This window comes from Erinaceus europaeus, chromosome 12 (assembly GCF_950295315.1).
Source record: "Erinaceus europaeus chromosome 12, mEriEur2.1, whole genome shotgun sequence".
Classification (NCBI taxonomy): Eukaryota; Metazoa; Chordata; class Mammalia; order Eulipotyphla; family Erinaceidae; genus Erinaceus; species Erinaceus europaeus.
In genome coordinates this window covers 3,521,595-3,545,679 of record NC_080173.1, presented here as the reverse complement: position 1 = coordinate 3,545,679, position 24,085 = coordinate 3,521,595, and the positions used below count along the sequence as shown (strand labels likewise).

At 43.9% G+C, this 24,085-nt stretch overlaps 1 protein-coding gene and 1 non-coding gene across 2 annotated transcripts in view; one reads left to right on the top strand and one right to left on the bottom strand.

Annotated features, from left to right (window-relative positions):
* The window catches only part of LOC132541789 (cytoplasmic phosphatidylinositol transfer protein 1-like), a 185,017-nt gene that overhangs the window by 20,545 nt on the left and 140,387 nt on the right, over window positions 1-24,085 (top strand). The window lies entirely within an intron of this gene.
* LOC132542326 (small nucleolar RNA SNORA33) lies at window positions 3,158-3,286 on the bottom strand. The gene has a single exon (XR_009553414.1). It is a non-coding gene; the product is annotated as a small nucleolar RNA SNORA33 (small nucleolar RNA).

Sequence of the window (24,085 nt, the reverse complement as noted above, 5' to 3'; positions counted from 1 at the left end):
AACTATAATTAATTTTCTCTGTTTACTTTTTGTCACTACAAGGGTTTCCGAGATCAGACGAGATCGGGCGTGTTCAGGGTGGTATGGCCTTAGACACGACAAGGGTTTCATTGCTCCAGCCTGACTTTTTTTTTCAGAGAAAGATAGGGACACAGCACCAAAGCTCCCTTCAGTCCAGTAGGGGCCAGGCTTGAAGCTGGGTAGCACACCAGGCAAAGCAGAACACTATTCAAGGGAGGGTTTTTTCTCTTTTCTTTCTTTTTTTTTCCTCTTTTTTTCTTTCTTTCTTAAGAAGTATTTAGTTATTTATTCCCTTTTGTTGCCCTTGTTGTTTTATTGTTGTAGTTATTGTTATTGATGTCATCATTGTTGGATAGAACAGAGAGAAATGGAGAGAGGAAGGGAAGACAGAGAGGGGGAGAGAAAGACAGACACCTGCAGACCTGCTTCACCGCCTGTGAAGTGACTCCCCTGCAGGTGGGGAGCGGGGTGCTTGAACCGAGATCCTTATGCTGGTCCTTGCGCTTCGCACCACACGCGCTTAACCCGCTGTGCTATCGCCTGGCTCCCATCTCTCTCTCTTTTTTTTTTTGGACCTGGGCTGACTTTTTGAGATAGAAAAGGAGAAAAAGACAGGAGAGAGAGAGAGAGAGAGAGAGAGAGAGAGAGAGAGAGAGAGAGAGACCATCAATGCCTGAGGCAGCAAAGATCCCAGGTACAATCCTCAGGTACCACCATAAGCCAGAGTTGGACTTGTTTGTTTACCAGTTTACTCTGGTAAAAAAGAAAAAACAAAGGAGCAAACAGCAACAACAGAAACAGACTGACAGACCGTCCGTAGCATCACTCCACTCTGGCATATATGGTGCCAGGATTGAAGTTGGGGCATCAGACTTGCAAGTCCTCTAGAGTTACATTTAATTGTTGGGGGACAGATTGTACTGTGTACACTGAATACCTTAACCCTGGAGGACGTAGCAAATGCTCATCTTTGTAAAAAGATTTCATTTATTTATTTGTTTATAAGAAAGACAGGAGGAGAAAGAAAGAACCAGACATCACTCTGGTACATGTGCTGTCGTGGATTGAACTCTGGACCTCAGAGAGCTTGAGAGTCCAGTGCTTTATCCACTGCACCATCTCCCAGACCACTCAAATGCTCATTTTTTGATATTTGCTTTTATTTCTAATAAAGAGGGATAAGGCCCAAAGCAAAACAAAATAAAGACAAGACCCTTTCAGTGAGAATTCAGTAGCTCACCCCTCTTAGATTGCACTGGTTGGGAATGTGCCCCGGTGAGTGTGACCATGGTTTTCAGCAGCACGACTTTCAGTGCTGTAGGGAGGAGTGTCTTTAGAGATTTCTTGCCAAATTCTGGCTGAAAAGGAGCTTGTTTTTTCCCCAGTAGCAATTAGGCTATTAGTTGTCTACATGGAATAATCCCCTAAAGCCTCTTCAAGAAAAACATTTTGAAAAGGGTCAAGTACGTTTAAAACCAGCCATTATTTATGTAAGGTGCTCAGCTTTTTGTTGAACTCTTTGAGAAAATGTTAGTTGTGGGTGTCAGAACCATGGCATTGTTTTGTAAAGGGCTTCAGTTCTGGTCTTAGACCCAAAGCAGTGCACATCTCTGGTATCACAGAAGTTTCATCATTGACTCACCTTCTTTCCATCTCTAGGATGACTACACTCTGTGTCTTCCTAACTTCTGGACAGTTTCTCCCATGGACTCGGAAAAGGAACTGCCCAAGGGCTGTGCAGACCTCTCTTTGAAAGAAAGGTTCAGAATGAAGTTCAAAGAGGATCCCAAAGTGGTTATCAAAGGGCTCACTGCTGTGTTGGGTGTGGAGCGTCTCGTCTAGGCATCTCAGAGCTGCTCCTTGCGCTTGCGCTTTGCTTTTGTTGAAGCTTTTTGAATTGCAAAGCAGACATTGGCTTTGTTTTAAGTCCTCGTAATTGCCTCACTTTTCACCAGGAGCCTTTGACGGAGAAAGAGGCCTGAGCACTTTCACGTAGGATTTCTCCTCATGCGGGAGAGGTAGCATAATGGTTGTGCAACAGACTCTCATGCCTGAGGCGCTGAGGTCCCAGGTTCAATTCTGCCACCCCCGCCCCACACCACCATAAGCCAGAACTCAGCAGTGCTCTGCTAAAAAAAAACAAAACCCAAAACTTCTGCTGTAGGATTTCTCTTCTCTCTTTCATTTGGTGAAATGACTTTGCATTCTATTTCCTGGAGTCCAAGTACCTATACTGCCTTGGGTTTCTGGTTTAGAGTGGTGCAGTGCTGTGAAGTTTGAACTTGGAGTTAGAACTAGCTGAGCCCTAGCTGTTTGATATCCACACACTGTTTTAGGAAGACGTGATTTTCCGGTGCTTCTGTTTCCTCAGCTGTCAAATACCTCTCCCTCTCTTCCTCTTTTTTTTTTTTTTAATATTTATTTATTTCCCCTTTTTTGTTGCCCTTGTTGTTTTTCATTGTTTTAGTTAATATTATTGTTGTTGTTATTGATGTCGTTGTTATTGGATAGGACAGAGAGAAATGGAGAGAAGGGGGGGATGACAGAGAGGGGGAGAGAAAGACAGACACCTGCAGACCTGCTTCACCGCCTGTGAAACAACTCCCCTGGAGGTGGGGAGCCGGGGGCTGGAACGGGGAACCTTACCCGGGTCCTTGCGCTTCGTGCCATGTGCGCTTAACCTGCTGAGCTACCGCCCAGCTCCCTCTCCCTCTCCCTCTCCCTCTCCCTCTCCCTCTCCCTCTCCCTCTCCCTCTCCCTCTCCCTCTCCCTCTCCCTCTCCCTCTCCCTCTCCCTCTCCCTCTTTTACCTTCATTAGGGGCCAAGCTGAGATGAGTTACAAGCTTATTTGGCATTTGTAAGGGGTGGTAATAATTGCGCACCCTTGAATGTCTGATAATTTGGCGTTCCCTGAGTCTTGCATGAAATTATACCACCTCATTTTTTAAAAATTATTATTTAATCCCTTTTGTCCCATTTTTATTGTTGTAGTAGTTGTTGTTATTGATGTCGTTGTTGCATAGGACAGAGAGAAATGGAGAGTGTAGAAGCTCACCTCTGAGAACTATTATATTGAACCACTAGTCTCTGGTTGCATCTCTTTTTCTTTTCTTTTCTTTTTTCTTTTATTAAAATTTTATATAGCCACTTTCAGGGACCTTAAAGACCCTAACGTCATTAAGGCTCGTAACGTGGCATTGCTATCGCCAGTTATAAAAAATTTCTGCAGAAACACAATCAGGTAAGCAGATTCATTGACTGGCTTACCATCTCATTTTTTAAATAGCTTTATTTTTAGGGAGGACGTCTAGTACAATAGGCATTTTGATATCTGTTTTTCCAAATGGAAAAAAAGAAAGAAAAAAAAAGGGAATCCTGTGGCACGCACAAGGTCTTAGTTTCCCCAGCGGGAATGTTGTATCATAGTAACAAATGATTAGGGATTAGTTTATTTCTAGCCCCACAGCAGCTACAAATCACTCCTTAAATTTTTATTCCCCACACCACAAAATTTGCATTGCGATGGGGGTGGTTCTTCTGTCTAGGTGTCAAGATCACCATTGAACGTAGATTGGCCCTAACAGCTTAACAGGGAGTGAAACTTTGGGAGGTTGACTGTCAAGCTATATTGTAACCAAGTCATGGTGCGACTGCCTGTGTTTCAGTGCTTCTAACACTGTGCTTCTTCCCCTTTCTCTTTCACATATTTCTTTTCCTCTTTCATGCTGAGCAATACAAGAAAAGATTTCAACTCACTTGGTTTACTCAGGAATGTCGTTTCCTTATTTTGTGGAACTGGAGCCTTCCTCCACAAAATAACACTTCTTTTCTCAATGTCTTTCTTTTTATAGCTGGCATGCTTATGGGCTCAGTCTCCCCCAGAAGGGTCAGATGGGTTTTTCTGAGAATAGCTGAGTATGACCCTTTCCAATCACTGTCATCTTGGTATGGGTGATTATCAAGCAGGGGCAACTGGGACCTTGTGGACCCCAGAGAAACTGTTACCATCACTTAGGGATGCCGATTTTTTTATTTGTTTATGCCAGAGTGTTCTACTGGGGCTTCTCTCTGGACTTTTTTTTAAAAATCATTTATTTTCCCTTTTGTTGCCCTTGTTGTTTTATTGTTGGAGTTATTATTGATGTTGTTACTGATGTCATCGTTGTTGGATAGAACAGAGAGAAATGGAGAGAGGAGGGGAAGACAGAGAGGGGGAGAGAAAGACAGACACCTGCAGACCTGCTTCACCACCTGTGAACTGTCTCCCCTATAGGTGGGGGCACCGGGGGCCTGAACCTGGATCCTTAAGCCGATCCTTGTGCTTTGTGCCACATGCACTTCACCCACTATGCTGCCGCCTGACTCCCTTTTTTTTTTTTTTTTAATTTTTATCTGTTAAGATAGAGGGTGAGAGACAGAGAGGGAGGGGAAATGAGAGACAGCACAGCACTGCTCTACTGTTTATCAAGCTCCCCCTCGGCATGGTACTTATGTGGGACTAGAACCCACATTCCTGCACGTGTGTGTGTGTGTGTGTGTGTGTGTGTGTGTGTGTGTGTGTGTGTGTGTGCGCGCGCGATTGCTCTCTCTCTCTCTCTCTCTCTCTCTCTCTCTCTCTCTCCCAGCTCCCAGGAATACAGGTTGTTTTAAGTTGAAAGCAGTGAAGGCCCTTATGGTTGAGAAACTTTTGTTCTGTTGTCCTTTTCCTGATCAAAGAAGTAATCACTGTTGCACCCGCACCCCACCTTCCACTCCCCCTTTTTTTCTATTTTTATGGACTCAGAAGAGCAGTATTTTGGAAGAGTACCACTTAAGTTTATCTGTAAACATGTTTTGTTTGAGACTCTCATCTTTATTCTCACCCCCTTGTCCTGTGAAAGCCTTTTCTCCTCCCTCTTTTATTGCCTCAGGACTCCAACAACACTCTTAGACCCCAACTCTCCATAGGGAACTTGGAGCCTGTGTCATTACTGCAGTCCCTCGGGCATGCTGGCAGATTGATGTCTCCCTCACTAATGCTGACCTGCTTAATGCTCTTTGCATTACTCATTCCAGCCTCATTCCTCAACCCAGAGGGCTGAGGGATTTTCTCCTGCACCGAGACAAACTCTTGTTTATTATTATTATTATTATTATTACAATATTTATTTAACTAGAGCACTGCTCAGCTCTGGCTTATAGTAGTGCTTGGTGCAGGTGATAACTGAACCTGGGACCTCAGAGTCTTAGGCATGAGATTTTTTCTGCAGAACCATTATGCTGTCTCCTCTGCCCCAGACCAGCTATTTCAATGGAAGACCTCTTTCCTGCTTATATACTCACCACAAACACAGGTTTCCCCGTAGCGTAGCCCTTGAGCGAATTGCTTCTTCTGATCTTTCCTTAGGTGCCCGCTGATAGGACTGTTTTGAGATAAGTCACAGATGTTTGTCTGCATGGTGACCACCTCGCTGTTTAGCTTTGGAACCATCTGGGCGGTGCTACAAATCGTGACCTCGTCTCTGGTGGTCCTCTCTGCTGTGTTAGAAGATGCTTTCTGCTTAGTCCGTGTCTATCTGCCTAGAACTTTCACCGTCCATCCACTTTTTTCTCCTGTGTTGTGACACAAACCAGCAGGAGGCACATGTTGTTCCCACACTTAAAGGAAAACTATAAAACTGCCCTCCCCCATCTCTCAGTCTTGTTCCCATCATTTCCCCCCAACTACCCACCTTATGAAGTGATTTTCGGATCATTCCCGTGGTCTTTGTTACTACCTTTGAAAGGAATACTGAACACAGTGTTAAGGCAAGGCAGTCTGTGAAGGTCCAGCTAGAAGTGTGTTACATGTGTGGGTCAGAAGGGCTCTGTTGCAGCTGACTTTGTAATATGAAAGCGATGACTGACCATGCAGATAAGTGGGCACGGCTATGTTCTGATAAAAATCTTATTTATGGAACCTGAAATTTGAATTTATTTATTTATTTAAATTTATTTATTTATTGGGGAATTAATGTTTTACATTCAACAGTAAATACAATAGTTTGTACATGCATAACATTCCCCAGTTTCCCATTTAACAGTACAACCCCCACTATGTCATTTATCATCCTTCATGGACCTGTATTCTCCCCACCCACCCACCCCAGAGTCTTTTACTTGGGTGCAATACGCCAATTCCATTTCAGGTTCTACTTGTGTTTTCTTTTCTGATCTTGTTTTTCAACTTCTGCCTGAGAGTGAGATCATCCCATATTCATCTTTCTGTTTCTAACTTATTTCACTCAACATGATTTTTTTCAAGGTCCATCCAAGATCGGCTGAAAACGGTGACGTCACTATTTTTTACAGCTGAGTAGTATTCCATTGTGTATATAGACCACAACTTGCTCAGCCACTCATCTGTTGTTGGACACCTGGGTTGCTTCCAGGTTTTGGCTATTACAAATTGTGCTGCCAAGAACATATGTGTACACAGATCTTTTTGGATGGATGTGTTGGCTTCCTTAGGATCTATCCCCAGGAGAGGAATTGCAGGATCATAGGGTAGATCCATTTCTAGCCTTCTGAGAGTTCTCCAGACTGTTCTCCACAGAGGCTGGACCAATTGACATTCCCACCAGCAGTGCAGGAGGGTTCCTTTGACCCCACACCCTCTCCAGCATTTGCTGCTGTTCCCTTTTCTGATGTATGACATTCTCACAGGAGTGAAGTGATATCTCATTGTTGTCTTGATTTGCATTTCTCTGACAATCAGAGACTTGGAACATTTTTTCATGTGTTTCTAAGCCTTTTGGATCTCTTCTGTGGTGAATATTCTGTCCAAGTCCTCCCCCCATTTTTGGATGGGGTTATTTGTTGTCTTGTTGTTGAGTCTGGCAAGCTCTTTATATATGTTGGTTATTAAACTCTTATCTGATGTATGGCATGTAAAGATCTTCTCCCATTCTGTGAGGGGTCTCTTGGTTTGGGTAGTGGTTTCTTTTGCTGTGAAGAAGCTTTTTAATTTGATGTAGTCCCATAGGTTTATACTTGCCTTAGTCTTCTTTGTAATTGGATTCGTTTCATTGAAAATATCTTTAAAATTTATGTGGAAGAGTTCTGCCAATATTTTCCTCTAAGTATTTGATAGTTTGTGGTCTAACATCCAAGTCCTTGATCCACTTGGAATTTACTTTTGTATTTGGTGAAATACAGTGATTCAGTTTTATTCTTCTGCATGTTTCAACCCATTGTTTCCAACACCATTTGTTGAAGAGACTCTGCTTTCCTCATTGAATAGTCTGGGCACCTTTGTCAAAGATTAGATGTCCATAGGTGTGGGGAAATTTGAATTTCTTATAATTTCCACATGTCATGAAATACTCTAATTTTGATTTATTTGGCCATTTAAAAAGGTGAAGCCCATTTTTTAAAAAAATTATTTTTATTTATTTGTTGGATAGAGACAATCAGAAATCGAGAGGGGAGAGGGAGAGAGACAGACAGCTCCAACACTGCTTCACGGCTTGGCAAAGCTTTCCCCCTGCAGGTAGGGACTGAGGTCTCGAACCAGTGTCCTTGTGCATTGCAACATGTGTGCTTAACCAGGTGCACCACCACCTGGCCCCACGAAGCCCATATTTTTTTAAGTGCTTGTAAGACTACAGGATGTACAAAACCAGGCACAATCTAGGGCAAATACGGAACCAACATTTGGGGAGATAGTCCTGTGGATAAAGCACAGAGGGGTTTCCCCCCTTTTCTTACTTTTAACATCGTCTCACAGGAATGCCTGTTTGAGGGCACAGATCTTCCCAGTAAACATTCACCCATCTCACATACACCACGGTGTCGCTCTCCTGCCTCCACAGACTGCTGGCCTCTTGCATCTTTGGCAGCCTCAGATCTGCAGCCATAGATGGAGGGTCTTAGCTTTGCCTCTTGGCTTGTAAGGCACAGGTCCTGCAATAGTGATGTCTTGGGTTTGGTGCTGGTACTACAGTGGAGCACCATGGACAGCACTGTCTGTACTCCATGGATGGCTCCATCTCTCTCTCTCTCTCTCTCTCTCACTTTCTTTCTTTTTTATTAAAATTTTTATTTATAAAAAGGAAACACTGACAAAAACCATAGGATAAGAGGGGGTACAACTCCACATAATTCCCACCACCAGATCTCCGTGTCCCGTCCCCTCCCCTGATAGCTTTCCTATTCTTTATCCCTCTGGGAGCATGGACCCAGGGTCATTGTGGGGTGCAGAAGGTGGGAGGTCTGGCTTCTGTAACTGCTTCCCCACTGAACATGGGTGTTGACAGTCTGTCTCTCTCTTTCCCTAGTGGGGTAGGGTTCTGGGGAGGCAGGGTTTCAGGACACATTGATGGGGTCTTCTGCCCAGGGAAGTCCGGTTGGCATCATGTTAGCATCTGGAACCTAGTGGCTGAAAAAGAGTTAACATACAGAGCCAAAAAAAAAAAAATTGTTGACTAATCATGAACCTAAAGTATGGAAAAGTTCATATGTAGAATTGGGGGGGGGTCTCTCTTTTGTAGATAGTTAGTAGGCCTATTTTAGTTATATTGTAAAGAGCCCATGACCATACTAGTTTGTTTTTTTTTTCCCCTGAGCCTGACATCTGATATGCAGGTGGATCTAAGTTATTGTCAGGGGAGATGATGTCATGGCTGGAAAAAGGACCAGAAAGCTGGATCAGGGAAGAGAGTAGCTCCCTAATACGGGAAAGGGGTATAAATATTGTTGACTGTAAACTCCATCGCTTTGATCTGATTTGGGGCAGATGGTGCCCTTTCTTCCTCACCCTCCATTCCTCTCTCTCTCTCAAACTGCAGCACAAAAATAGGTCAGAGAGAGGGCCAGATGGTGGCACACCCAGTTAGGTGCACATAGTTCGAAGTGCAAGCATCTGGGTTTGAGCCCCTGGATCCCCACCTGCAGGGGGGAAGCTTCATAAGCAGCGAGGCAGGTCTGCAGGTGTCTTTCTTTCTTTCTCCCTCTGTCTTTCCCCCCTCCTCTCAATTTCTCTCTGTCATTTCCAATAAAATGGAAGAAATGGCCTCCAAAAGCGGTGGATTCATACGTAGTGCTGGCACTGAGCCCCAGTGATAACCCTAGGGGAAATAAAAAAAAAGTCAGAGAAACCTACTCAGTGGTATTGCACATGTGTGAGGTCCTGGGTTCATTGCTTGGCACTGCCTAACAACCACAGCAAGTATCTGTCTCCAGTGCTGAAAATGAGGAGACAGCAGCCCCTGATGCTTTGTTGAGGGGTTGGCATTAGCATTGTTATTTTCAGAGGCTGTGTTGAATTGCTAACTGCTTCTGACAAGGTGATCAGTTCAGTCAGCCTTATCCTTAGGATCTCTGGCAGAGCTGTCTGTATCCTGTGTGTATGAGATCAGCAAAACAGAACTCTTAAAGCAGCAATGATCCCCACACTAAAGCTTCCAAATGCAACTATGGTGAATGACAGCCACCCATTTCAAGTTTGACAAGGTGTTTTTTTGTTCTTTTATTAGTTATCTATCTTTTAGTTTAGTGGCAGATGTGGTATGTATGCTTTTTTGTCTTTATCCATCCTGGCAACTCTCCAGTTGCATCCAAATTATAAAGTTCAGGTCATGGGAGTCGGGCGGTAGCACAGCGGGTTAAGCACAGGTGGTGCCAAGCACGGGGACTGGCATAAGGATCCTGGTTCAAGCTCCCAGCTCCCCGCCTGCAGGGGAGTCACTTCACAGGCAGTGAAGCAGGTCTGCAGGTGTCTGTCTTTCTCTCCCCCTCTCTGTCTTCCCCTCCTCTCTCCATTTCTCTCTGTCCTATCCAACAACAATGACATCAATAACAACAACAATAATAACTACAACAATAAAACAACAAGGGCAATAAAAGGGAATGAATAAATAAATATAAAAAAAAAGTACAGGTCACAACTGGTTACCTTGGTTGCAGCAACTGGCAGTGTTTGACTGTAGAAATGAAGCCCTTAATTATTTTAGCGAGCTTAAAGATGGATTTATTCTAATTCATCAATAATTTTCATTTCTAAAAAATGAGGTTCTCATTATATATCTTATGAAACAGTTTAGCTAGGATAGTAATTGAGCATGCAGAGAAGAAAATTTAGAAAGTCGTGAAGTCATTTTTTAGTGTGTAAACATTTATTACAATTACACATTTCTCTGCTGGCATTTACTTAGTCAGACTTTGCTTTCACAGTGGACGAAAACACACAGGACCAACATCTGTGGAATATTCTAGCATAATAACCACTGCCTTAATTTTTTTCATTTCATTCTTGCAGTCACCATCCAGGGTAAAGCCTGCTATCTTATTTTTACAGATGTGGAAATTGATGGAGTTTTCCAAGTCATCTAGAAAGTCAGTGGTAGAGCACTATTCCAACCCATGCTGCACAATTCATTTCTTTTCTTTCTTTCTTTCTTTCTTTCTTTCTTTCTTTCTTTCTTTCTTTTTTTTTTTGAGGAATCTACCACTCCTGGTGGCCATTTTTTCCCTATTTTTCTGTTTTATTATATTCATTTTAATTTTGATAGGAGAGAAAGTTTAGGGGCTTGAACTCAGGTCTTTAAGCCTAGCAATGTGTGTGCTCAACTGGTCACTCCACTGCTAGGCCCCTCCTAATCTATTTTCTTTCTTTTTTCTTTAATTTCTTTATTGGGGAATTAATGTTTTGCATTTGACAGTACATACAATAGTTTGTACATGCATAAGATTTCCCAGTTTTCTATATAACAATACAACCCCCACTAGGTCCTCTGTCATCCTTCTTGGACCTGTATTCTCCCCCCCACCCACCCCAGAGTCTTTTACTTTGGTGCAATAGGCCAATTCCAGTTCAGGTTGCATAATTCATTTCTAACATTGTTACTTTCGACAGCCAAAGAAAGTTACCTTTTGTGCACATGGCTCAAAGCGCAAGGACCGGCAGAAAGGATCCTGGTTCAAGCCCCCGGCTCCCCACCTACAGGGGGGTTGCGTCACAGGCAGTGAAGCAGGTCTGCAGGTGTTTATCTTTACCTCCCCCCTCTCTTCCCTTCCTATCTGGATTTCTCTCTGTCCTATCCAACAACAACAACAGCATAACAATAACAACAACAAGGGCAATAAAATGGGAAAAATGGCCTCCAGGAGCAGTGGATTCACTGTGCAGGCACTGAGCCCCAGCGATACCCCTGGGGGGGGGGGGAGTTGACTTTCATTCATCACCAAGTTAATTTGTCAATAGAGACAGAGATCTCTTGAGCATGCCTGAGTGGTTTACTATGATGCTAAAGGTCTGGAGTGTCTCTTCCAGAACTTAAATAAAGTGATCGACCTTCTTAGTGGAAAGCGAGTATTTTAGTTAAAACGATTTGCATTTGCCATTCTTTGGGAAAAGTGGAAACAGAGATACAATTTTAGATTACCTTCAAGCCATCACAAATCTTGAAGGAGCTTTGGTTGTTTTTAGGAAGCATTTCTATCTAGACTGCTTTTAAAAGGCACTTGAAAATGCCGTTATATGAATTTGCAGAAACTGATAGTCTAATGAGAGTGTGTGATAATGCGAGAATCCCATCTAAGTCAGGGCTTTAGGGACAGATTCCTCTTACTCCCTCAAGAAATAAATCATTTTTTAAAAGTAAAACAACAGCTACATTACTTTCAGAAAAAAGAAGGTCATGTAAACAAGTTCTTTTTTAAAGAATTTACTTATTTATTTATGAGAAATATAGGAGGAGAGAAAGAACCAGACATCACTCTGGTCCATGTGCTGCTGGGGACTGAACTCAGGACCTCATGGTTAAGAATCCAGTGCTCAACAAGGGCAACAAAAGGGAAAATAAATAGAAAAAAAAAAAAAAAGAATCCAATGCTTATCCACTGCACCGCCTCCCAGACCACTAAACAAGTTCTTTATGGTTCACCTGTTTCTTGAAAATCAGATTTATAAAAAAAAAAAAAAAAAAAAAAAGAGATGTAACAAAATTTCAAAATAAAAAGTGGAAACTCTCTCTCATTTTTGGATAGAGACAGAGGTTGAGATGGAAAGGGGGAGACAGGGGGCTACCACACTGCTTCGCGATCGTGAAACCTCCCTCCTGCAGGTGGGGACTGGGGCTTGAACCCAGGTTCAAGTCATTGCACAAGGAAGCTGGTTATGGCTCAGGGAACTGCTGGCTGTTGGTGATTTCACGCTGAACTCCTTGGAGGGTGGTTGACAGTCAGACCTTCTGACTCCCCATGAGTCTCTCTAGGACCCTTTGCTTCTCATTGGGATGACCTTAGTAGAGGTTGCCAACTGGTGGCCATTTACATTCGGATCATCTATGTGGATAGAGACAGGAATCAAGAGGGAAGGGGATGACAGAAAGGAAGAGTAAAAAAGAGACACCTGCAGCACTGTTTCACTGCTCCTGAGGCTTCCCCCCTCCTAGGTGTGGACTAGGGGCTTGAACCCAGGTCCTTGCACATTGTGTACTCAAATGGGTGCACCATTGCCCAGCCCCCAGATCCAGTTTTTGTGCTGATTGCAGTTTGAAAAACAGGAAATATATATTATTCTCCTGATTAAAAATTTTTTTAATTGGATAGAGACAGCCAGAAATCAAGAGGGAAGGGGGCAAGAAAGAAAGAGAAAGAAAGGGAGAGGGAGAGGGAGAGGGAGAGGGAGAGGGAGAGGGAGAGGGAGAGGGAGAGGGAGAGGGAGAGGGAGAGGGAGAGGGAGAGAGAGAGAGAGGGAGAGGGAGAGGGGGAGAGGGAGAGGGAGAGGGAAAGAGAGAGAGAGGGAGAAGGAGAGGGAGAGGGAGAGGGAGAGGGAGAGGGAAAGAGAGAGAGAGGGAGAAGGAGAAGGAGAGGGAGAGGGAGAGGGAGAGGGAGAGGGGAAGAGGGAGAGGGAGACGGAGAGGGAAAGGGAGAGAGAGAGAGAGGGAGAAGGAGAGGGAGAGGGAGAGGGAGAGGGAGAGGGAGAGGGGAAGAGGGAGAGGGAGAGGGAGAGGGAGAGAGGGAGAGGGAGAGGGAGAGGCAGAGGCAGAGGCAGAGGCAGAGGCAGAGGGAGAGGGAGAGGGAGAGAGGGAGAGGGAGAGGGAGAGGGAGAGGGAGAGAGAGAGAGAGAGAGAGAGAGAGAGAGAGAGAAAGGGATTGACCTGCAGCCCTGCTTTACCACTCATGAAGCTTTCCCCCTTGCAGGTGGAGACCCGGGCCTTGAACCCAGGTTCTTGCGCATTGGCACATGTGTGTTCAACCATGTGTGCTACCACCTGGCCCCTCGCCTGATTTTGTTGTTGTTGTTGTTTTCTTTTTGAAACTTGAAGTTCAATGGAACTTACACACTTAAACATGTACTTATACTGTACTTGTATCATGAACACACTTGTACATTGTCCAGCACCACTCTCTGGTATATGCACTGTTGGACATCAGAGTGGATTCTTAGGCCAGCAAGTCTGTTCTACCAGTTGAAATATTTCCCTGGTTCCTTGTGCTTTTGCTGTAACATCTAAGAAATCATTCTCTAACTCACTATGATTTGCGCTTACGCTTTTTAAAAAGAGCCTCTTTATTTAAAGATCTTATTTATGTACTTACTAATGAGAGCGAGAGCCAGCACATCTCTCAGACGCATGCTCTGCCAGGGGTCAAACCTGAGGCCTCCTGCCTCAGGCTCCTGTGCTCCATGCCCTTCTAGCTGCTCTCAAGCGGGATAGAGTTTCAACTCCCAGCATCTAGGTCTTTGGTTTAGTCTGAGTTGGTTTTATGTACAGCATAAGAGGGGAGTCCACCTGCTTGTCTTGCATTTGGATGTCTGTTTGGCACAGCACTGCTGCTTGAATAGTCTACCCTTCCCCTTGTGCTGCGAGCCTGCTCCTTTGAGGTGGATACACAGCACCGGAATTCATTCACTTTTACGATCACGAAACGCCCTTTACACGAGTCCGTCACGATCTATGTGCCCATTCTTTGATTCATGTGCACTGAGTTGTTTCCAGACTGTCTCTTTCCCACTGGTGCCGGGAACATTCTTGAATGTCTTCCTCACTGCCCGCTTGTGAGCCTCTCGAGGGAACATGCCTAGGACTATGGAGGTGTTTTTCCAAAGTGACTGCACATTTATACTGCCCCCAACACTATAGGAGGGACACTGGGAAAACTCTTGAGTTTTTTTTCCTTCTTTTAAAATATTTATTTATTTTCCCTTTTGTTGCCCTTGTTTTATTGTTGTAGTTATTATTGTTGTGGATGTTGTCGTTGTTGGATAGGGCAGAGAGAAATGGAAAGAGGAGGGGAAGACAGAGAGGGGGAGAGAAAGACAGACACCTGCAGACCTGCTTCACTGCCTGTGAAGTGACTCCCCTGCAGGTGGGGAGCCAGGGGCTCGAACCGGGATCCTTACGCCGGTCCTTGCGCTTTACACCACGTGCGCTTAACCCACTGCGCTACCGCTGGACTCCCAACTCTTGAGTTTTTAAGCATTCTGTTTGTTTCTTATCTTTGAAAACAGTCCTCGCCTAAAGGAAAGAAGCAGCTATTTGCAAGTGAAACTTGCTTCTTCGACCTGTCACATAAGTAAGAATTATATTAAACAAGCAAAGACCAGTAGCTGGAGAACCTAGCATGCACTTAGTAGCTCTTTAAGTTTATAAATCAACCTGTGAGGCTCAGTTCTTTGATTGCTTGGGGTGGTGAAGCATTCTGCTAAGTCAGCAAGCCTGCACATCCACTAAAGCAACACCACATTAGCCTATTGTCACTTTCTGTTTGCTCTTGATTTTACCAGAGCCCTGCTCAGCCCTGCCTTATGGTGGTGGTGCTGGGATTGAACCTGGGACCTCGGATCCTCAGGCAGGGTCATCTTCTTGCATAACCACTTATCCCCCCACCCTACTACACTTTCTTATATAAAGGAGGCTGTATGTTTGGAGTAAGTATGACATAACAGTTGGCAGAAGCAGTATATGGAGGGACAGGGGAGATGCTTTGCTGTCTTGGAACCCACATGACTTAATGCACAGTGCTCATGCTGGGACTGAGATCACAGTGGTAGAATTAAATGTATTGTTCTTTTTTTTTTTTTTCCTCCACCTTGCAACCCCACCTGGAGCTTAGATCATTCAGAAACTGAGAGTTCAGTGTTTTCCAAACCGTGCTTGGAAATTCAGTGTTTGTTAGAAGAACCTGGTGTTGTGACCTGATTCAGTACTTCTGAGGAGAGAGGATAAAGAATTTTTATTTTTTGCAAACACTCCCGGTGGCTGTAATAAACCAAACATGAGAATCAAGCTTAAACCGTCTTTAAATAAAGCCCCCAGGTGTGACCCATTAGCTTAGCTATACAACTGAATATTTCCAGTACTGACAGAAAACAAAACACCAAATGTTTTTCTAGAGTGCTTCTTTTGTGGAAAGTTTAAAGCTGTACAGACAAGAACAGGGAGAGGATGCCCCTCTGTACCCTTCCTTACTCAACAACTTGGTCATTATCAGCCTGTGACCAAGTTTAGAAATGCTCTAGAAAGGGACCAAGCAGGGAGCCGGGTGGTGGCACACCTGGTTGGGTGCACATGTTACGGTGCACAAGGACCCGGGTTTGAGCCCTCAGCCCTTCACCTGCAGGGGGAAGCTTCGTGAGCGGTGAAGCAGGGGTTGTCTCTCCTCCTCTGTATCTTCCCCTTTCTATTGATTTCTGGCTGTCTCTATCCAACAAAGAAAGATAATAAAAAAATAAAAGTACCAAGGAGGCATGACTAAATAGCAAGAATTGAAAGTATCTGTAGTTTTCTTTTTTTTTTTTTTAATTTTATTTATTCATGAGAAAGATAGGAAGAGAGAAGGAACCAGACATCACTCTGGTACATGTGCTTCCAGGGATTGAACTCAGGACCTCATGCTTAAGAGTCACTGCTTTATCCACTGTGCCACCTCCTGGACCACTCTGTAGTTATTTTCTTTCTAATAGTTAACATCTGGAAACAACCAGATGGTGAGTGTATCAGCACACTACGGTATATCCTTTCAGTGGCTAAATATACTGAACAAGGGGGAAAAAGTACATACCATGTGAGTACAACCATATAAAATTCAGCAGTATGCTAACTAGCCTGCAGTGTAGACATGTGGCTGTCTGGAAAAGGTTGCAGTTAGGGGTTTAGGAAGGGGGCACATTGAAAGAGAGAAGAACCAGGCTTCTTAGACATGAGAGCTCTTCACTCTATCAGTTGAGGCATATTCCCAGTTTCCATTTTTTCAATTTTTCTTTTCTTTCTTTCCTTCTTTCTTTCTTTCTTATTTTTTAAATTTTATTTTATTTTATTTTATTTTACCAGAGCACTGCTCAGCTCTGGTTTATGGTGATGCAGAGGATTGAACCTGGGACTTTGGAGCCTCAGGCACAAAAGACTCTTTGCATAATCATGATACTGTCTACCGCCGCCCCAACAGAATTTTCTGTCCAGAATGAAATCTCAACCCCGCTTTACAGTTCAGTCATCTTACTTATTCAGCCATTCAACAAGTTGGATGCCTGTGACATCAGGTTCTGTTGGGCATTGTGTGAGGAGAGTCTCACTCCATTCTTGATGTGGCTGAGAACAGGTGTCTGTGGGCCAGTGCTTCCAGCATGAACTTCTGTAAGACTGCATTCATACTCACTCACTTAGTCTGTGGCTGCCTTCACGCCACAATGAGAGCAGAGTGGTTGTGACTCAGATCATATGGTCTACGAAGCCCAAAATACTTCCCATATGGTTCTTTTGAAGTTTGCCAACTCTTGGTTTGGATAAAGATATATCCAGTCAACAATAAAATATAAGCACAGTGCCTGAGGCCCCAAGGGTACCAGGCTCAAATCTTACAAAATAAGCACAGATAAAAATAATGGCATTGGGAGTCGGGCAGTAGCGCAGCAGGTTAAGTGTACGTGGCACAAAGCGTTAAGGATCCCAGTTCGAGCCCCCGGCTCCCCACCTGCAGGGGAGTCACTTCACAGGCAGTGAAGCAGGTCTGCAGGTGTCTGTCTTTCTCTCCCCCTCTCTGTCTTCCCCTCCTCTCTCCATTTTTCTCTGTCCTATCCAACAACAATGACAACAATAATAATAATAACCACAACAACAATAAAACAACAAGGGCAATAAAAGGGGGGAGGGTTACTTCCAGGAGCAGTGGATTTGTGGTGCAGGCACTGAGCCCCAGCAATAACCCTGGAGGCAAAAAAAAAATAATAGTGGCATTATGATCAGATTTTTTTTCTTTCTTTTTTTTTTTTTAGAAATAATGGCATTATGAGTTAGTGCTAGGATGGTAGATAGTAACAGGGAGGAAGGGAGAGCATCCTCTTTCTAGAGTTTGGTTTCTTGATTGCCAACATTTGCTTATTTGTATTTATTCATTATTGTATTGTATTGTATTGTATTGTATTTATTTTGTTTTATTTTATTTTTTTGCCAGAGCACTGCACAGCTCTGGCTTGTGGTGGTGTGAAGGATTGAACCCGGGACTTTAGAGCCTCAGGCATGAGAGTCTTTTTGCAGAACCACTCTACTGTCTCTCCTGCCCTCAATCCATGAATCCCTCTGGGCGGCACCTCTAGGAGGGGCAGGTTTCCTAATAGCACTGCTGCATTCACCTCCGAATTCCTTGGGCCATGGCAGTCTCCTTTACAAGACAGAATCTAAGCCCCTTTGGGTAATCGTTTAAATGCTTATGCGTAGACTTCCCCCAGCCTCTCCCCAATATCCTGTGCTCTGACCAAATCGAATTAATTACAGTTCCCCAAATGTAATATGTAGTTAACTTTTAATATCTTTTTATTGTCTTGCTCTCTTTAAAAGCAGAGCTAATGAAATGTTGCTAATACAGTTACATGGACATAGATAATGGCTTCGTGATGTCCTTAATAAATGAAATCTAAAATGTTACATCATTCTGAACCCATATACTCACTTTGATTTTGTTCCACCTGAAGCTTTATTACTCTTTCTGAATATCATACTGTGCCCTTCCTGGATGACTTCCAAGGAATTTGGTTGAAAACGATGGAAGTCTTAACACAGACAAGATATCTATGTAATAGTCACTTCTTTTGTAATACAAATACAACTTAACATCCTGTTTGCATGTAAAACAAAGTTAAAGGGGCCAGGTGATGGCACACTGGTTGAGCACACACATTACCGTCCTTAAGGACCTGGGTTCGAGCCCCAGCTCCCCCACTTGCAGGAGGGATGCTTCACGAGTAAGAAGCAAGTCTACAAGTGTCTTTCTCTCTTCCCCTATAGCTCCCACCCCTCTCAATTTCAGTCTGTCCTATCCAATAAAATAGAAAGAAAAAAAGAAAGGCCATTGGGAGCTGTGGATTCGTGATGCCAGCACAGAGCTTCAGCGATAACCCTCGTGGCAATAAAAACAAACATTAAATATTTTTTGTATATTTACTGTGTGTGTAAAAATGCATTGCCACTGCTCCTTCTCCTTTACTTTCTTTTGAAAAATCCCTGTCATTTGTCTATTGAAGACCAGTTGCAGAGTGGAGGGCACAACAGATAGGATAATTCGGAAGACAGTGACCGCAACTGGCCTTTCAGGAATGCAGTTGCCAGCTCTGACAAATTCACTTAGCCTTCCAGATCAGGCCTTGAGATCTCCATAGTCTTCCTTGTCGTCCTTCACAGACACTGACGTTTCATTTGCGACGGACCTCTCTCTGTATAATTTCACCCGCTGCATCACGTGTACAAGAACAGCGTTCTGATTCTCTCTTCCTCTGCACTCCTTCCTCTCTCTCTTTGCTAATAATAATAAAAATAAATCTGAGAGAAAGAAAAGGCACTTACATCAACGGATCAGATTTGCCCTGAAAGGAACTCGTCCCAGCATCCGGGACCCTCCTGGTTCTCCCATGAGGTGCCGGCAAGGACAGCAGAGGCCTCGCTCTAAGAGCTCACTCAATCTGCACGGAATCTCCTGGTTTCCAGACATCCTGTATCTGCTGAGACCCACTGCTCCACAGACCTAGGGCATTTACAGGTCTGGTTGGAGTCTTTTTTTTTTAACCAGATGCTGTTCCGTTTATAGCGGTTCAGGGGACTGAACCTGGGACATTGGAGCCTTAGGCATGAGAGTCTCTTTGCATAGCCATTATGCTGTCTGCCCTCACCATTGGATCTCTGTCTATAAGATTCTGGATGTCACCCTTTACTGTGGCTGCTATTCATAACTGTTCCAGTTAGGAGCTCACCATTGCCATCAGCACCCTTGGGGCCTCTGAGTGCTTTGTAAATGATGTATCTTTGCTTTGGGAAAAGCGTGTCATAAGCTTTCCTATTGGCAGATGATTTGAGTCTTTTATTTTTATTTATTTTTTTTAGTATTTATTTATTTTCCCTTTTGTTGCCCTTGTTTTTTTTATTGTTGTTGTAGTTATTGTTATTGATGTCATTGTTGGTAGATAGGACAGAGAGAAATGGAGAGAGGAGGGGAAGACAGAGAGGGGGAGAGAAAGACAGACCTGCTTCACCGCCTGTGAAGTGGCTCCCCGCCTGCCGGGGGCTCCAACCGGGATCCTTAAGCTGGTCCTGGCGCTTTGCACCACGTGTGCTTAACCCGCTGCGCTACCGCCCGACTCCTGATGATCTGAGTCTTAGGCTTCCAGGCCTAGGTCCTCATCGTCAGGAGATGGCTAGGCAGTAGGTCAGGAGAGACCCGGGAGGTGGCACAGTGGGTAAAGCATTGTGCTCTCAAGGCCCAAGTTCAGCTCCCAGCGCTGCAGCTCCCAGTCATGCTCTGGCTTGTTTTTTCTCTTCTCTAGGATTAATAAATAAGTCTTTAAAAACGTATTTATTGCCTCACAGATTATATGAGGACTGCAACACCCTTTTTAATTAGATACTAAATTTCTCATTTATTCTGTCAGTTTATGACAGCATGGATCTCAGTCCTGGGAGAAAACAATTTTACATTTAAATGGAATATTCTAATTTTGTTTATTAGTAAGTCGTGACCTAAAAATTACAATGCAGGAAAACGGAAATTGTTTCATGTAAAAAGTTCCCATCACAGGAGAAACGCTTCTCACGCTTGAGGAGGTAGGTAGATCTCCGCATTGGCTAACAAGCTATTTTACTGGAGGGGAAGAAACAAAAGGAGCCAACAGCCGAGGACGGTGTCATTGTAGGAATTCTGCTTAATGTGATTATCATGAGAATGAATGCACTTGCCCAGAGAAAACACAATCCTGATGCCCTGGGTTGTATTCAGGCATTGATTTCCTGCTGCTTTAGCCTGACTTTGCAAAGTAACTGTCTTTACTGCTGGCAGCCAAGCTAGTAAGGAGCTCAAGGATAACATCCTCTTCACCCAGTCTAATACCAGATTGATAATTAAGTGAAATCGAGGGGAGACTGTGACTTGCAATCATAACTCAAAACATGCTTGGGAGTCAGGCAGTAGCGCAGCGGGTTAAGCGCACGTGGCGCCAAACGCAAGAACCCCCGTAAGGATCCCGGTTCGAGCCTCTGGCTCCCCACCTGCAGGGGAGTCGCTTCACAGGCGGTGAAGCAGGTCTGCAGGTGTCTGTCTTTCTCTCCCCTCCTCTCTGTCTTCCCCTCCTCTCTCCATTTCTCTCTGGCCTATCCAACAACGATGACATCAGTAACAACAATAATAATCACTACAACAATAAAACAAGGGCAACAAAAGGAAATAAAGAAATATTTTTAAAAAATAAAAAAAATGCTTAAGGAGGGAAGGAGAAAGTGAGAGAGAGAAAAGTGAAAGCAAAAAGAAAGATGGTGACAGGAAGTTGGAAGGACGGGCAGGGGTAGGAGGTGAGGCGGGAAGTAGGTCCGTGTGGAAGAGAAGCGAGAGCTCTCCCAGCTAGCCCATCAGCTCCAGCTCACTGGCACAGAGTCCAGACATTTCTTATTTCTGGTGTCAAGCATTTCCTACTCAGACGGATTTATCCCCAGCAAACATCACCTCGAGTTGCTTTGCCAAACTCACGGATCCTGCTCTGATGAGATCAACCGTCTCCGGGGTGTTTGGCTCCAGACATGAATCCTTCTCTGTGTCCTTGCCCAGGGTCTTATGGATTCGGTGCACGTTTCAGATTTCAGAATCTTCGTACCCACTTGGGGAACTTTCTAGTTCTTTATCTTTTTTTAATGTGATGCTGAGGAATGAACTCAGGGCCTTGTGCATGCATGGTACCAGAGTGACCTTCTTCCTCCAATTTTGTATTATATTATCTTCTTAGAAAACAGATTATATGGGAGTCAGGCGGTAGCGCAGTGGGTTAAGCGCAGGTGGCACAAAGCGCAAGGACTGGAGTAAGGATCCTGGTTTGAGCCCCTGGCTCCCCACCTGCAGGGGAGTCACTTCATAGGTGGTGAAGCAGGTCTGCAGGTGTCTGTCTTTCTCTCCCCTTCTCTGTCTTCCCCTCCTGTCTCCATTTCTCTCTGTCTTATCCAATAACAATGACATCAATAATAACTACAACAATAAAACAACAAGGACAACAAAAGGGAATACAATTAATAAAAAAATAGATCTTAGAAAAAACAAAAATATTTTATTTAAATGTATGTATACATACATATATATGTGTGTGTAATATATATATATATATATATATATATATATATATATATATATATGGAGAGAGAGAGAAAGAAAGAAAGAAAGAAAGAGAAAGAAAGAAAAAGAAAGAAAGAAAGAAAGAAAGAAAGAAAGAAAGAAAGAAAGAAAGAAAGAGTTAACCAGAGCCCTGCTCAGCTCTGGCTTATGGTGGTGTGGGCGATTGAACCTGAGACTTTGGAGCCTCAGGCATGAAAACATTTTTATATCATCATGATGCTATCTTCCCTGCCCTCTACTGCTTTATCTTTTTAAAGATTTACTTTACTTATTAAACACACACACACACACACTCACGCACACACACTCACACACACACACTCACACACACACACTCACACACACACACTCACACACACACACACACACACACACACGGGAGATTTTTCTCATGAAACTGAGGAAGGGGTAAGACAGTACATTGGTGCTGGGGATAGAGCTGGAAACCTCAGTCATGGTTGTCTGATACTTTACCAGTTGAGCTGCTGTCCCCCCGGCCACTTGATCTGTTTGTTCATTTGTTTATGGAAAAAGAGTCAGGTGAGAAAGACTGGAGCATTGCTCAGCTCCGGCAGGCGGTGCCTAGGGTTGAAGGCAGGGCCTCATGCACAGGCAGGTATGCATTCTCCTGGGTGAAGTATTCTCGGGCTCCCACTTTCTACCAATAGTTCGGATTCTAAGTACAGTATCAGGAGAATTCTAGCTAGTGAAGACCCTCTTTTTCCCCGAATTTCAAAGCGATCCAATTCTGGCTACACATAAGGCACCAAGTTATCAGAGACAGGCCCTGTTCTCATTGCCCTCTGTGCTCTGTGCCTAACATCTGGCTGTCTTTGATCGCTAAGGGGGTGGCAGACAGCAGTGCTTTTTTTTAAAATTATATTTATTTATTTTCCCTTTTGTTGCCGTTGTTTTTATTGTTGCTGTAGTTATTGATGTCGTCGTTGTGGGATAAGACAGAGAGAAATGGAGAGAGGCGGGGAAGACAGAGAGGGGGAGAGAAAGACAGACACCTGCAGACCTATTTCACCGCCTGTGAAGCGACTCCCCTGCAGGTGGGGAGCCGGGATCCTTATGCCGGTCCTTGTGCTTTGCACCACATGCGCTAAACCACTGCGCTACCACCTGACTCCCCGACAGCAGTGCTTTTTATCTTGGTGCTAAAAAAGGACATTTCATGGAAGGTAATGTATCTTATTGACCAATGATTAGTGATTTTTTTTTTTTTAACGACATGCTTTGTATTCAGTGTGATTTGAAAGCCTTCAAAGGGAGGTTCCCAAGAATTAACTAAGTTACGGCCTGTCAGAATGTTCCTGAATGCATCCAGGATCAATGGAACAAAAATTTCAATGTGAGGCCAAGTTCCTAAGTTCTTGCGGGTTTATGAAGATGAACTAGTTCTGTTTTCAACTTATGATTTTATTTTCATTTTAATGCATTTTCTCCCAGGAAGGTATTTGGTGTCATGGTACTTGGGCTTATTTTCCAGCTTTTTTCCCCCTCTCTGATCAAATCAGTGGTGTTTTTTTTTTTTTAATTTCTTTATGGAGGGTTAATGGTTTATGCTCAGCAGTAAGATACAGTAATTTGTCCATGCATAACATTTCTCAGTTTTCCACATAATAATAGAACCCCCACGAGGTCCTCCTCTGCCATCCTGGTCCAGGACCTGAACCCTCCCCCCAGCAAATCATAGTATTTTGCTTACAGTCTGTCTGTAGTGGAAGGAAAATCAGAAGTGCTTTACTTGAGTCCTAACTCACCGTGATGGTACTCAGAATCTCACCAGCCCTGAATAATGGATGATCCCCGATGCTAACCGTCGCACACTCAGTTCCATTCTCTTTGGAGAGGTTTGTGGAGCCTGTGGTTGTGGAGGGGTGGGTGGCACTGTAGGAGACCTTTGCACACCTATCCCTGACATCTTCCCTTCCAGGTAGGGTAGGAGAAGGACTTTTTCTTTTCTTTTTAAATTTTATTTATTTTCCCTTTTGTTGCCCTTGTTTTTTTAAATTATTATTGTTGTTGTTGTCGTTGTTGGATAGGACAGAGAGAAATGGAGAGAGGAGGGGAAGACAGAGAGAGGGAGAGAGAAAGACACCTGCAGACCTGCTTCACTGCTTGTGAAGCGACTCCCCTGCAAGTGAAGAGCCGAGGGCTGGAACCAGGATCCTTAGGCCAGTCCTTGGGCTTTGCACCATGTGTGCTTAACCTGCTGCGTTACCACCAGACTCCCGAGAAGGACTTTTTCTCTATGTCAGTGAGAACTTGGCAGATGGAGCAAGCACTGCTAGTTTTCACTCCATGTTGACTTCATTCACACATACATTCCATGCATAGGCCAAAGGTTTATCTTGGTGCCAAAGACTTGAAACTTCTGAGACTTACTTATGTTGTCCCAAGTCCCTTTGCATATCAGGATAGAACCAGCTTGCTTTGCCAAATGACGCCTTTGTCC